We start from the raw sequence: 16,742 nt of genomic DNA, 5'->3' as shown, positions 1-16,742 counted from the left end.
TCCAGTGTCAAAATCTTTAAATCCAATTCCATTTTGGACTTCTTTTTTAATTATGAGACCTATCATTATTATTTCAGATAGCTTGAGTCCAATTTCTAGTAACTGATGGGCAAATGACAAAAAAAGAAAAAGAAAAAAAAGAAAAAGAAAATCAGACATAGAAAAGCTCCTAAAGTGAAGATTTATATCTGAAACTTATCTAACATCTCAGCATATTTCCCATTGGTTAGAAATTGCACCAATGATAGACAATGTTTTTTCAAAATTACTTAATATTGAATGTTTGGGGTTTTGTTATTTCTAATTTTATTTTACCTACATTCAGATAAAAACAGTTTTTTGTCCAGATATCCTATGATAATACTTATCCTTTGTTTTATTTTAGTTCATAGTTTATCCTTACGGATGTCCTATAAAGGGATATGGGATCTTGAAGGCTGTGCCAGAACACCGCAAGTTCTGACAGGTTCTGTTAACATGAAAAGCCTTTGACTCTGAGTCTGAGGACAGGTTGTTGATGATCTGTTGTCTGAGGACCAGCTTAAGTGTGGAGGGGCTCATCACCAGAAGATTGGCCCTGAGGGGATAAATGTTTTGGCCAGGCAATTCATGAAAACTGTCTAGTAAGACATAGAGAGATTCCAATCTGCATCACTGAAGAATATTATTTTGAGCAGCAGAACTCATTTTTACAAATGAATATAAATGAATATTATCATAATAATACAGTTTGTCCCCTGAAGGAATTCAGCAAGAGGGTGGACCATGTCTTCCATCTGCCTCAAAGCAACACCTTCCATCTGCACCAGCACAAGGCAATTTCCACCTCCTGCTACCAGCCAATCTCCTAATTATGATGTGGCACAAAAAGGAGCAAACTTTCTTTTGACCTCCGGCCTCCCATCTCCTGCTGTTTCTGTCCCCTGGGGAAAGAGGAAGAGGAAAGTCAGTGGTGCATAGGATTTATTTCTCCTGCTTTGCAGGTTCAACTCTCTCTTGCTGTGATCTCCAGTCTTCCAAGGGAAGAGGATTGTTGAAGTGGGGTCTCCCCCATTTAACCATGTTCCAGCCTCTTTTGAGAAGGGGAAGAGTGTCTTCCACTAAGTAATTAACATTCTTACATCCCTCTACTTGCTCAAATAATCCCATTCCAGTGTGTCTCCTTTAAAACATTTCCCTTCTGTCATCTGCCCTTTATCACTTATTTTCCATCTTCCCCTATTACTTCATTCCCTTTTATCTACAAATATGCCCATGTCTACCCCATACTGAGAAAAAACTTTACTTGATTCTTCCATCCCCACTAACTATTGTCCTACATCTCTTCTGCCTCTTATGACTAAACTCCCTGCAAAGGCCATCTAAAACAGGTGCTTCCACTTTCTCTCCTCTCAGTCTCTTCTAAACTCCTTACAGTCAGATTTCTGACCTCATTGTTGCACCTAAACCACTCCCTCTAAAGTTACCAGTGATCTCTTGCTTACCAAATCCAATGCCTTTTCTCAATCCTCCTTCTCCTTAACCTCTCTGCACCCTTTAACACTGCTGATCACTCTTTTCCTTGATACTTTCTTCTGCCTAGGTTTTCAGGACACTTTTCTATCCTAATTCTCCTCCTACCTAACAGTTCCCTCTCAGTCTACTTTGGTGGATATATAACTTGTTTATACATGTTTGTTTGCTTTTTGTCTCCCTCATTAGATTGTTAGTTCCCTGAGGACAGGATTGTCTTTTGCCTCTTTTTTGTATTCCCAGTATTTAGCACAGTACCTGGTACTAACTGCTTAATAAATGTTTGGTGATTGACTACTTATCAGTACACACCTACAAATAGCCAAGTAAGCTGTGATTTTAACAGTACGGTGAACTGTTACAGCGGAAACTTCACCCACTTCTGCAGATCACAATCTGACTAAATCAGAGAGTTGCCTGTGGCACATGAAAGTGAAATGACTTTCTCAGGGTTTTGTAGCTATTGTCAGAGGTGAGATTTGTTTCCATGTCTTCCTCTCTCCAAACAGTACTATCTACATCATGCCATCCATTATCAAAGTATTTAGCCAATGAATTATATTAAATCACTTCTTCAGAAAATTATATTAAAATGGTTTTGCCTTAGAATTCCACTGGATTTGTACTGAAATTTTTTTTTCAGTGCTAAAAAAACAAAACACAAATGAATAGTGTTTTATGGATTTATAACAAAATCGTCATGAGATTTTACTTCCTTTCCTTCAAGTTCTCAAAGGTAAAATTTTATTTTGTTTTGCTTTTTAAAGTCAGGCTTATTGTTTTCAAATTGCCCAAATGCTTTTCTACCTACTCTGAGCAGATTTTAGGTGACTGACATCCAAAGTCACTGAAAGAATTTCTTTCTTTACCAAACTGTCAGTTTTGTTGTTAGTATGTGTAGACCCAGTCTCTAAGAAACACTTCTTTCATGAGTTAGTTTACTTTATAGACAAAAATGCAGTTGATGACAGCCTAGGATACTGCAACCCAAGAGCCTTGGGAATAGCAATGCTTCTATCCCAGTTCCTTCAGTCATCCTTCTGGGAAACAACTCCTGTGTAGAAGCAGTCCAGCAACTGTTCCTGCAAATGTTACTGTCACAGCGACTTAAGATCTAGAAAAAAATGTTCTTTCTATTATCATTCTTGGTGCTATCAAGTGGTTCAACATCAGAAACTGATATTTTATTGGTGGAAAAGACATTAAAGAAGAGACATTAACATCTGCTCTGCTCCTGCACCTTAAGGACCATGGAATTTTTCCATCTGACATTGCTAAAATCTTCTATATGCGTTGTCTCCCCTTTTAGACTGTGAGCTTCCTGAGAGCAGGGTCTGTCTTGATTTTTCTTTTATAACCACAGCACTTAGGATGGTGTTTTGCATGTAGTAAGCACTTAATACATATTTTATTAATTCTTTTGATTCATTTTTTTCTTTTGCTAAATAATACTTGAACCTCAAAAAGTCATATATTTAGAGCCACGAAGTACCTCTTTTCGGGAATTAAGAAAGATAGCTTCAGTTTGGAGAACGATCTGTGTTCTACTCTAAATGAGCAAATCTGTGTCATGGAGCTAGAATCTACAGGCAAAAAGGAGAAGTAGATCCTCAACGGTCAATGACTCACACTATTCTTTCGAGATTTGTAATCCTTAGCCCATCCAAGGAAAATGGGTGAGAGAGTAAACAAGAGCTTGTGTAAAATATTAATCAAGTGATACAAGCAGCATACTAGAGCACTGATAATAAATATGTTATGGTAACATTCAACCACAGTGTCAAGACAGAAGGTTTGAGGCCCTTGAGTAGTGATGTCCCTCCTTTCCAAGGCTCACCTTTCTGCCTGAGGTGCTCTTTATTCCATTTCTTCTTTAGGTTCTAATTCCATTAATTATCCTCCTTTTTTATCTTCAACTCTTCCCTCTCAATCAGCCCCACCTATATAAATATGTGCATCAATTTAACAAAATAAAAGAATAAAATTCAAAACCAGCAGCAGAACTCTCCTTGTCAAGGTACCCACTTATTAAAGGCCACATTTCTCTAACCCTTTCAGTCTGAGCATCTTTAAATATTAAATCTATTCAAAGAGAAAAAATTAAGTCTGGTTGCCTATTTAAAACTTTTTGGCTGAGTAATCAGGCGAGAGATCTCTCAAGAACAAGCTTTAGTGCAAGGTTTCTATTTTAAATGACTTTCTTGGACTGTATTTCAATTCTTTCACGTCAGGGCCCAGGAGAACTCTGGTTGTACAGAAATGCACTGCTTTATTTTTCATTTTTTAAAAAGGTTAATGTTCAGTCAAAGATATGGGAGCAAGGTTGGGCCTATTTGAATTTTATTCAAACTGTTTCTTTCATCTTCAATATCAATTCCCATTTTTAATTACCTAAGCTCAGTTCAAGAGTTAAAATCCCTTGGACTATAGAATTTAAATGGCCAGAAAGATGTCCAAATCACGACTGTAACACTTGGAACCCTATTTAAATTTCCTCCAGAGATATATTTGTAAATTTAACTCAACAACAACAAATCATAGGACCTGATAGAAAAAAAGATGATTGATTAATGGAGGGGGGTGAAGAGAAAAAATTTTTTTCTCACTATTCACAACAAAAATCAGAGAAAATATTCAGAGAATCTACCTGTAGCTTCCAAGAGCTCAAAAATGAGTAAAAATCAGTAAGAAATGTGGAATTTTAAAATTATCTTTAGGTTAACAAAAAATATTTTATTTCCATCCACTGAATTATTTATTAAGCACCTATGTGTCAGACACTGTTTTAAGTGCTGGGGATACAAAACAAGGCAAAAGAAAGATGCCACTTTTAAGGAGTTTATTATAGTCTAATGAAGGAGACAACACGCCAACAACTGTGTATAGATAAGAATACAGGAAAAACTGAAGAGAATGAACAGAGAGATCGTTGTGTTGATCAATCATTTCTGAGGTTTCATGTTCCCATTTGGGATTTTCTTGGCAAAGATAGCGGAGTAGTGTGCCATTTCCTTCACCAGATCATTTTACAGATGAGGAAAATGAGGCAAATAGGGTTAAGTGATTTACCCAGGATCACATACCTAGCAAGTATCTGAGGCTAGATTTGAACTCAGGAAGAGGAGTCTTCTTAACTCCAAGCCAGGCACTCCATCCACTGCACCACATAGATGCTCAACAGAGAGAAGGCTCTGATTATTAGAAATCACAAGTAATTTTCCTTTCGGACTAACTTTTTGAGCATGGAAATGGGAGCATTAACAGAGATCCTCTTTCATTTCTAAATTTTCTAAATATCTTAAGTCTGGCAAGGTTAATTTTGGAACCAAAATATAATGTCACATTCTTGGATGTCAAGTTTAGATTTTGGAACTTCTTATGATTCCACAAAGTTTTAGGTTATTATACATACATACATATACATAGATATATATTACTTTAATCTCTCTTTTACCAATTCCATAGCCACCTTTTGTAATAGAATACAAAACCTCCACTATATAAAATTAAAATGCCCTTTTTAAAGTTAAGGATTTCAACCTCTCTTATGATCTTAAAAAGCAATTAGGGGATTCACTGTTTGTTACTATAGAATTTCAGAGTTGGAAGAACCTCAGAGGTATCTACTCTACTCAGTCTTGAACAAGAGCACCCTCTACTATGTCCCTGACAAATTATTATCTGGTCTCTGCTTGGAAACACCTATGATCAGGGATCCTCTGACATCCCTAAGCAACCCATGTCACTGACAATGTCAACCGTCATTGCTAGGAAGCCTTTCCATTATCAAGCATAAATTTGATCCTCCAAAACTTCCATCTATTACTTTAAGTTCTCTCATCTAAAAACAAGCAAAACAAATCTAATCATTCTTATGTGCAGTAGTCCTTTAAATATTTGAAGACAGCCATCATATTCCTCCCTACAACCAAGCTGTCTCCCATTCTGTCTAAATAACCCCAGTTCCTTCACCAAATCCTTAAATGACATGATCTCTAGTTCCCTCACCAAGCTGAATGCTCTCCTCTGTTCTCAATCTTTGTTGTCCATGTTCTTCCTAAAATGTAGTACCCAGAGTTGAATACATTATTCTCCATATGGCTTCACAAGGGCAAAGTACACCAAGACTATCATCTTCCTTTTTCTAAACACCATGTTTCATTTAATAATGGAGTCTAAAATTATTAGCCTTTTCAACCACTGTATTACATCATTTGATTCAAATAGAGCTTAAAATTCATGAAAAACCCTAACTCTTTTTCACCCAATTTTCTAGCTCGTCATATTTATACTGTTGATGATCTCTTTAATCTAAATGTAGAATGTTACATTTACCCCAATTAAATTTCATCATAGTAGTTGTGGCTTTCTGGACCCAAGGAGAAGAAAAAAAGTCTAATACCTATTTCAACAATCCTTCAAATATTTGAAAATAGCCATTATCCCTTTCTGTTTCCCCAAGTCTTCATTCTAACCTATCAAACTCTCTGTGGATATCAACTAAGTATCCCCCAATAGGGGAGTCTCGCTTCTGAACTTTCTGTCATCCATAAATTGACAAGCACTGCTTCATCCAAATTAACAAAAATATTGGACAGCAAAGGATTAATCTGTGGAACACTCCATTTAAGAGTTGTTGAAAGTCTGCATATAGTTTGATTATAAGACATAGGACTCAGGGAGATGGAGAGGAACAGAAATGATACTTTGGACAACAAAAACCAAATCAGCCAACTGGTCAGTGAGCACATTGCCAACAAGTGGCAGGCACTGTGGCTAAACTCTGGGAACACAAAAACAAAGGTCCCTGTCTTTATGGAGCTTACCTGTTAACGTGAGTAAATAAATATTAGGACCTATCAAGCCATCCTAGGCAGCAAATATCTTCCCTCCCTTTTCATCTCAGTGACACCTTTGCAAGAACATTCTACACATGAATTGATGAAACACCAGAAGAGAAAAAGCAGACTTTTGTAGATTATTTTTCTACATCTGACTAGATCCTGCTATATTTCTTGTGGATTTTTTTGAAAAAGCATTTACGAACAAAATATATCTTTGAAGACCCTTCTTAGAGACGTCTCCCACACACATATCAAAATAATATGTGACAATAATAGTGTGATTGTGGATGTAATTGTTCAGTGACCCATTAAGAATGCACATCAATCAAGGAATAAAACAGGGAGATATACCTTCCAACATCTTCACCAATGTTGTAGAACAGGTCCTAGACAAAGTACAAATAAATATAGATGGATAGGTTCTCTGTTTTCAGATAACATTGTACTGATTAAATAAGCTCCTACAAAGTGTCCTCAGTGTAACGTACAGCAATGCCAGCGATTGGTCTAGTCAGATATTCTGATTCACATATGAAACATTACATATGAAAAAGATATATTGCCCAGTAATGATAGGCAGGCAGCCCACTGAATTAAGTCTGTCAGCATTTATATCTTGTCTAGGTATTGCAAATGGACAATGACCCAAGCCCATATTTGAATAGAAGGGGGAGCTCAGACTAAATCATATCTGAGAAACTGAGAAATGCTTGCAGTGCTCCTATATACCAAAAGCCCATCCCTTTCACACTAATATTCTCTCATTTACTCTCTATAAATATGTCACAAAACACTATAATTCTAGAAGAATTTAAATGATAAATTACCCAGAAGTCAGTGAAAGATGTATGGTAGGCATATCTAAGTGGTAGTTACCAGTGAAGCGATATAGATGAATATTGAGATTCCAAGGCAAGTAGGTGAAGAAATGGAACAGGTTCAGTAGCAATAATGAGAGATAACAAACCTAAGTGCTACACTGGGACCTATAGGATATTAAAGAAGTCAGAGAAAGCTCTCCCCCATATAAATTTATATGGATAACTTATGGAAAGATATAGACAAGAATTACACATGATGAGAAGACGGGGGGGGGAGGGGATTGTGATCTGTATCAATGGAGGAATGAAATCAGGAATCCACCAAAGTGCCAAAAGTTAGGGGCCATCTGTTAATTTATTACTATGAGATATCCCATAGTCCTCATCAATTAAAGTATAGTTCATCATAGAAGTTGCATGGGATGGTTTGATAGACCAGTGAAATTTTATGTTGACTTTTCCTCTATAAAAGACATATTAGGATTCTGACATTGACATTTCATCAACATTCTACTCTTCTTGGGAGCACAGCAGATCCTAAGTGAGCAGGATGGGCATAGGTTATTAGGGACTCAATTTTTCCCAAAGATAGAGTAAATTATATCACCTATTATCAATAAGGCAGCCAGTCAATAATTTTTTATTGTCTTCTATGTGCTAGACACCATGCTAAGCAATAAGGACACAAAGAAAGGCAAGAAAAAAATAATCCTGTTCTCAAGGAGCTAATGACCATCAAGGATTTTTGGTAAATAAAATCAAATAATTAGGGTATTTTTATTCAAAATAATCTTTTGATGGAATTGAGGCCATTTTGATGAGTCATCTGGGATTTTTGTGGTGAGCTCTCTTGAAATTTCAGAAACATCTCCCCAGCCTTTTTAGTACAGCTAGGTTGTTTGATCATGAAGATTGCCATAATTGAAATAGCAGGCAATCCTAAAGCTAGAAACATCCAAGGTCATTATTCTCCACTGGGCACAAGACTCCATGTTAAAATGGTTTTAACTAGCGGCAAATATGCCATTGTAATTTGTCCCTCCAGTCAGAGGAAAAGAATTCAGGTTGAAGGTTTAGATTCTCCTTCAGGGGTTGGTTACATCATTGCTGGTGTGGTTATGAATAAATGATCTTAATGTAGTCACAGCTTACATACTTTACAAGTTTATCCCAAGCATCAGGGGCCCCTCACAAGTGGCTCTAAGCTCACCTGTATCCAGGTCCATCCTGAAGATCTGAATCCAGGAGGGATCAGGATCTCCTTGACTGATAAATACCCAATCTGGATTTCTCCAGAATTGTGTCTAAAATAAATAAAACACCGAAGTGCTTAGATAAGACTCATGTCTAGAGCCCCAAATATGAGTGTCAGGGTCCTCAAATTCATAACAGGCATTTACCATACAATATGGATATCAGATATGGGAATACAAAGACAAAAATAATACAGTCACTGACCTCAAGCAGGTCACAGTACTTTTTCTATACATTTCAAAGTAAAATATTTTTGTATTAATGATTTCTTGGGACAATCACAACTCCCTTCCTTTAAAACTATGATCAAGATGTGCATTTAATTTCATGAGAATCTTCAAATTTATAAGAAATATTAATACTTGCATATGTACCTATAGACAAGTTAATAAAAAAATACCAGTAAGTAAAAGAGAGAAAGGATAAGCTTGAGTCAAAAAAGAATTTATACGAATCCTGGATTTTCTCAACCCAGACAAATCAGACTTTTATTGTAAATCATCCAAAGTAACAGAACATTTGGATGGGTTGATGAACACACCGAGCTGACAAATTTATTGACATGAGTGGAACAGCTGAAATAGTAAGGTGAGGACACACTGTGATTTCCAGGGGAAAAGTTTACACTTCATTGATGATGAAATGTCAAGGATAATTTAACAACTTACTGTGGTTTCATACTAAGGTCAATTTTTTTTAAAAAAAAGAGAAAAAGACAAAGCAACAAAGTCAATGTTAGCTTAAAAATCCAAAAATAAAAAGCAAATGTACACAAAATTAAGAGGAAGATGAGGAAAATAAATTATTTCTGCAAAGAAAGAAACCATTATGTTTTAAAGTCAATGAAAGGTCACAACTGAAATGCTTTTACAAGAAATAATTGCTGTCACAGCCCTGGGAGAGATGATTTTAAATGTTTGCTCTCTTTGTGAATCAGCAGGAAGATCAATGCACCTGTATCACCTCCTCTAGAAATCACTGAATTTTAAAAATAATAATAATAACTACTATAAACTAACTCGAGCACATACAGGGTGTGAGGTTAATTCATTATGAATTCTATTCATTATATTCATATTTCTATGGGTTTCAGGGTATAAATGGGTCTAAATAGTAAACCTGCAGTGGGAAATCACCTACAAATCTAATTATCTAACCGTGCCTATATTATCCCTTGCAAATGGAACATGCTATCATATTCTCAATCCATATTTTCTACCGTCTAAAGACTGACTTCTCTTTTGGACATTTTGCAAGATAAGGCATAATTTCTGATAACAAACTTTGGGTGTGGGTAGAAAGTTACCTTGACTCAAGTGCTTTTGAGTCCAATTGTCCTTTGATTTACTTAAACTCCTTTAACATGTAGGTACTATGCAGATGTTCCTATTTAAAAGAGATAGACTAATACAAGATAATATTTGTAAAGCACTTTGAAAACCTTAAAACAATACATAAATATTAGCTATTATTATTACATTAGAATTGGAGAAAAGAGCTCTTATTGTCATGTGACTATATTTCTGCAGGATATATGTTCTTCATTTTTTATCAAAATAGTGTGTCTCAGAGCCATAACCAGGCAAGGAAATTGGCACTATACTCCAGGGTAGTGAATTTAGATGGTGCTAACAACATTTGCAGTCCTTTGACAAGCTACAAAGAGCATATATTCACACCTAGGTAGCAAGAATGATTGGTTAAAATAAGAAACAATTAGATGGTGGTCTGCAGTAACTTCTAGGCAGGTTCCCCAACTGAGTACTATCTCTGGATCTCTACATATGCCTCATTTCCCTTTTTCCTAGGTAGAATTTATGGTGCTTTCTCAGGTATAAAAATTTCTAGCTAAAGATCAAGGGTATAAATGAAAGATAGTGTGGAGTGGTAGATAAAGGGTGAATCTTGGAGTGAGAAAGATTTGAGCTGAAGTCCTGCTTTGGACACATAATAGCTGTGTGCCCTTGTATCTGCCTCAATTTCCTCATCTTTAAAATGGAGATAATAATAACTCCCAGGGTTGTTGTGAAGAACCAATGAGAATATTTGTAAAGCACTTAGCACAGCGCCTCACACACAATAGGCATTATATAAATGCTAGTTATCACAATCATCAATATTATTATTACTATATGATCTTGGGAAAGTCACTTAACCTCTCAGTGCTTCCAAGTGTAATGGTAATAGAATAGGAAGATCTTCCCTGCCCATTAATAGGCCTAACACATGGAGTCTGTGATCACAAGGTCACATGAAGCTCAGTGTGGGAGGAGCTTGCCCAAGTTGGAGAAAGAGAGCGAGCATGAGCAGAGAGTGAGAAGGAAGCTGTGAGTGGGCAGAGGGAGGACTTGGTCTAGGGGAACTTGTTTTTGTGGGGAAGCCTGACAGAAAGGTTTAAGATTTCAGTGCTCCCTGCATTAGTGATAAGTACCCTGTTAAATCTTACCTCTTGGTATTCTAATGATGTCCCAAACAAATATTTTTGTTTTACCTTTGAGGAAGAGAGTTTATTATATTTTGCAAATTTACCCTGGAAATATGCATGCATATTCATAGCAGCTGCTATGAGTATACCATTGGTGCTATACCAAGCTACTCTCTAAGATTATAAGTTACAGATGAATTGACAATATGTATTGTTGGAGGGTATTTTCATACCAGGGAGCTACCCTCACCAATGAAATCATAATCCCAGACCCCCCCAAAAAAGGTATATATATGCTCATGCATTTTATGTTATAACAGAATCCAGACTGACAGATTGCACCACGTACCAAACAGAAATTTGGATACTCTTAATTCTTACTTGTATCAAAAGAGAGAAAAACATGCATGGTTTGCTTTTCCCTGCCTTTTAAAATGCATCAGAAACCCTCAAGAAAGTACATCCTGAAAATTCTGAGCAGTAGCACAATGATTTTATTTATATACAGTCACTGGAAGTTTTAGAATAAAATCTGCCTCTGGTAGGCTTTCTTCTATATCTGAAACATTCTCCATCTTTGCCTCTTCGTTTCCTACTCTCCTTTAAATCCATCTTCAATGTCAGCTCCTCCATAATGCTTTCCAGATGCCCCTCTCCACTGCTACCAACCTTCTCTTCATCCTTACCACACCTCATATAACACTATTTTAAAACTCTTTCCCCTTATTATAGAATAGCATTTGTTATAGTTATCTCTGTGTCTAATCTCCCTTCCCATACTATAAGCTTCAGGAGCGTAAGAGTCCTCTCCACCGTTACAAATGGTAGACATTTACAAAATATTTATTGAATTTGTTAAATTTGAATTTAAATTCTTTCAAATTATACTGTAGGAATTTTGCTCCCATTATCAGCAACTCCCTTTGAGAAGACAAGATTAAAGTAAGATTAATTAACCCCCTTATTATGTCTCCAATGCTGTCCTTCTGGCTGCCCAGATCAAGAGTGAAATTGCTAGTGCTAGAAAAGCTCCGGGGGTTCCCGTGTCCCCTCCCCAACATACTCATGTGACATTATTTAATTGCTGGTACTGATTATTGGTGGTAGTTTTTCTGAGAAAAACTATTATTTAGTTGGTAATATTAATAAAAATAAAAGTGTAGCCAAACCTCTTAGGAAGTAAGTACTGATTTCTTTGATATAGTTGTTCAGTTGGTTGTTGTCATGATTCAGTTAGCTTTCCCCTGCATCAATACTTGGGGAGTCCTTGCTTCCTACACTAATGCAAAATTAAGTTACAATTCAGTTAAAGTAAAATGCATATGAGAATTCTATTCTATCAGAAAAAGAACCCCAAGTCAATGCTAAGCACTTAAATGATCAATCTGAATGCATTGATGTATCCACCTTCAGAGTTAAATTAGAATTTAGCCCTTGCAAAAACTAGATTCTCTCATCAACTAATTTATCCAAATCTCTAAGGCAAGGATTTTGCTCTCATCAATGTGAATATTCCATTCAATAACTGTTATCTCAACCTATCCATGCTTGTCCATTTTGTGCAGTTTTCATCAACGTCCTGTAAACAAAACAAAGGACGTTTGAAGATGGATTTGGAAGGATGAAACAGGTAAATTAAAAATGGAAAATATCTGTAAACATTTTTAGAATAATCTCATTACCACCAGGGACAGTAAAGCCACATCTTAGTCCCAGATGTCATTGGAGAAAAAGAAGATAAGAAAAGCAACTGGGCTAGACCAAGTATACAGAAAAGAAGGACTATTCTTGAAATAACACAAATTTGAGGGCATTGAAGGGCTCAGTCCTCAAGGAGGAGAGATATCAAAAGTATAAGGGGAAAAAAATCTGGCATAAGTAGGATTTGTGACAGAGAGATCAATAATTACCAACACATATGACTATTTTTTTAAGTATGATCTATACATGGATTGAGAGCATCCTTAATAATGTTATGAGAAGAAACTAGGCAGGTTTTTAAAAGTGATATCCACAGTTAAACACATCTTCTTACTCATACAACTGAGTGAAAGATATAGAGAAGAGATGCCAAACACTTCGCCTGAGGGGGCTTCAACATAGCCAGCAGCACTCTCATGGGGAGGGACCGACTAGATTAAAATCTAATTGGGAAATATTTAACCAAAATAAATAAAAATATAATAGAACAAAGATAATGGCAATAAGTTGTTTTCTGAATCAATGTGCAGCCTGCAGTGATCCTTTTCTACTGTTTGGTGGCCCCTATTTCTGAGTGTGATACCATGGAGGTAGAGAATATAAGATTCCATTATGTTTGGTGTTTGTTGATAGACAACCTACAACTATATTTATAATAGCTAGCAACTATATAGCACCTAGTAAGTGTCAAACACCATTAAGTGATTTATAAATATTACCTTATTAGATCTTCATAACAACCCTGGGAAATAGGTGTTATTTTTGTTCCAGTTTTACAGATGAGAAAACTGAGGCAAACAAAGGTTAAGTGATTTGCTCAGCATCATGTAGCTTGTAAATCACTAAGGCCACATTTGAACTCTGGTCTTCCTGATTCCAGGCCGAACTCTCTATCCACTGTACCGTCTAGCTGCTCCATAAGGTTGCCTAATTTCTAAAAGTCAAAGATCATATCTAGTATTCCAAAATTCATAGATGTACCATTAATAAACCTTTATTGAGCATAGTGTATAATGAGTGCACATAGTAACACTACACACACATATATACATACATATACATATATGCATATATATAAAATTATTTATACACACACATATGTATGTATATATACATATATATGTAAAATCTCAATGAAGTTTCATAAAAATCATTGAAGTTTATAAAAAATAGTAGGTACTTTTGTAAGCCTTCACAAACACTCTGATTATACTACCCTCCTCTCCTAATCTCAACTCTTTAGTTAAACAATTCAATTTTTCATTATCCTCTAATCTCAAATCCTTTGCCCCTTTGTGGTATCACTAATTACACCATATCAAATCCTAACACTGGATTATTTTCGTCATCTGCCTCTTCCAATCCCAATAATACTGCTTGATGTCACACAACTGTGTTGACTGATTCCACTTCAAATTTGTTATCTAATCTCATCTGGACCCCTCACTACCACAAAACAATCCTCTTATTCTTCTCTAAGTGATTCTCTATCTATTTTCCACAATAGCTACATAATCTTTGTGGTGGATCAATGGAATAGGTTAGGTGCACAAGACACAATAGTCAATGACTGATTGTCTTCTGGAACCCAAGATGGCAGTAAGTCCCTCTCATTCTCCGTTACTGACCTTGAAAAACTCAGGAAATACAGTCCCTGGAAAAATCCAGTGGAGCCAGCAGAAAGACAGGATGCTGCAGTTTTTTAGCTCATGAGGTTAGGGGGATTAACAAGGAAAGTCCCTCTTGCTATGGCTGAAGAGGATCAATACAGAATGGGAGGTATCCCAGCAAATCAGCAGCAAGCTCTACCAATGCAAACCAGCAGGAGATCCTGAGCCCCAGGGTGATGGAGCCTGAAAGTGCCAATGCCAGGACCCCTACATGCCTTCACTCAACCAGGAGAACCAGCAGACAACAGCACAGAGAACCACCACTTGTGCAGCAGCTGAGCCTACCTGTGCTCTAGCTTAGCACGCAGGGAGGAGGCAAAGTCCAGCACCCAGACCAGCCCCAACCCCACACCTCACCCCATGAGTTTCATAGCAAGCCAGGGGAAACACAGAAAAACCTCACCTGGCTTCAGCACACACTAGCCACCACCACCAGTTCCACCTCAGCACCAGGCAAACTGTAGTCTCTACAGCCTCAAGCTGCCAGAACCTGAGGTCCCAGTACACAAAGTCAGTAATCAGGTCCCAAGCTCCCAGCACAAGAAGCGTGGGACAGTGTCCTGTACCCTAGAAGCAGAGATCAACTTTAAAAGTCAGAAAAAAGGCAAACACCATGAACAAAAAGCAACACAGAAAAACAAAGACCATAGATTCTTACTATGGGGACAGGGAAGATCAAAACACAACTTCAGAAGGGGACAGCATTGTAACTATACCCACATCTGAAACCTCAAAGGGGAATATGAACTGGTCTCAAGCCCAAAAAGCCTTCCTAGAAGAGCTCAAGAAGGATTTTAAAAGTCAAATTAGAGAGGTAGAAGAAAAATTGAACAATTCCTTTAAAAATACATTTGACAAAATGGAAAAAAAAAGTACACTGAAGAAGAGTCAATGACTATAGTAATCCACTGTTGTGATAAACCCAAAGACTCCAGCTTCTGGGATAAGAACTCACTATTTGACAAAAACTGCTTGGAAAACTGGAAAACAGTAAGACAGGAATTAGGCATAGACTGATATAACATATACCAAGATAAGGTCAAAATGGGTACGTAATTAGATACAAGGGGTAATGCTACAAGCAAATTAGGAAAGCAAAGAATAGTTTACCATTCTCTATGAAGAATGGAAGAATTTATGACCAAACAAAAGACAGACAACATTATGAAATGCAAAATGGATGATTTGGTTAAATTAAACTAAAAAGGTTTTGAATGAACAAAGCCAATACAGCCAAGATTAGATGGGAAGCAGAAAGATGGGAAACAATTTTTATAGACAGTGTCTTTGATAAAGGTCTCATTTCTAAAATACATAGAGAACTATGTCAAATTTATAAGAATACAAGTCATTCTCCAATTGATAAATGGTCAAAGGAGGCAGTTTTCAGAGGAAGAAATTAAAGCTATCTATAGTCATCCGAAAAAAATGCTCTAAATCACTATTGATTAGAGAAATGCAAATTAAAACAACTCTCAGGTACCACATTATATCCATCAGATTGGTTAACATGGCAAAACAGGAAAATGATAAATGTTGGAGAAGATATGGGAAAATTGGAACACAAATGCATTGTTGGTGGACTTGTGAACTGATTCAACCATTCTGGAGAGCAATTTAGAACTATGATCAAAGGGCTAAAAAAACTGAGTGATAAAAAAGGAGAGTGAGAGAGTTGCATTTACCAAGCACTCTGTGGTTTTGCCAGAAATGATAAAGAAAAGTGAGTTTCTTCAAGTATTTCAGCAGGCAACAGGGAATCCTTGATATTTAAGAACAGAGAAGCCAGGAATATTCCTCACTTATGGATACTTGGAATAAACACAACGAATTTGTTATCCCCATCATTCCAAAAGAAGCTCAAGGATAACTTGATTGTGCCAAAGCAGCCAGAGCATCATCAGCAACAAACATTTTCCTCGTCTCATCTTCTGAGAGAAATGATGGCTAAGAATACCAATGACTAATTTTGTTTCTCATAAAGAAAATCACCAAGTCTCTGACATCTCCACACGTTGGCATATTTTACTATGTGGAATATCAGCTAGAAGCCTGTCATAACTGTCCACATGTTAATTTATCTTTCTTGGGCAGGAAAATAGCTGAAACAAGTTTTCCTGAAAATTATTTCATACTTAAGGGACCCTGAAGCTAATCGAGAAAACTGTCTTCTTCAATTTGTTTTCCCAAATGCCCATTCTAAGTAATTAGTAACTAAACATCTCAATCTCTCAAACTCTCTGAATTTGTCTTATTTCAGATTGTTTATCATGTCTAGAGAAGAGTAGATGGGAAATGTTTTCTAATTGATTTGTTCATGTATTCAAGGAAGACCAAATTGATGACCTTGCTGTTACTTAGCGTTACCAATTAAACAGTCTTACCATAACATTCTTTCATAAAGTCATTATGCCCACAGGCACTTAATTTAAGATAAGACTAGATCAGCCAATGCTACTCAGAGTAAGCACAGACACACATTAACAATAACTGTGAAGTCTGAAATAGAAGTTGT

At 36.5% G+C, this 16,742-nt stretch overlaps 1 long non-coding RNA gene across 1 annotated transcript in view; it reads right to left on the bottom strand.

Annotated features, from left to right (window-relative positions):
- Positions 1–294: 294 nt before the first annotated feature.
- Positions 295–16,742, bottom strand: part of LOC140509119 (uncharacterized) — a 29,943-nt gene continuing 13,495 nt past the window's right edge. The window contains exon 3 of the long non-coding RNA XR_011968582.1: positions 295–923. This is a non-coding gene — a long non-coding RNA (uncharacterized lncRNA). The remainder of the gene's footprint in view (positions 924–16,742) is intronic.

Source organism: Notamacropus eugenii, chromosome 5 (genome assembly GCF_028372415.1).
Source record: "Notamacropus eugenii isolate mMacEug1 chromosome 5, mMacEug1.pri_v2, whole genome shotgun sequence".
Lineage (NCBI taxonomy): Eukaryota > Metazoa > Chordata > Mammalia > Diprotodontia > Macropodidae > Notamacropus > Notamacropus eugenii.
This window is presented reverse-complemented; position numbering and strand designations above follow the sequence as displayed.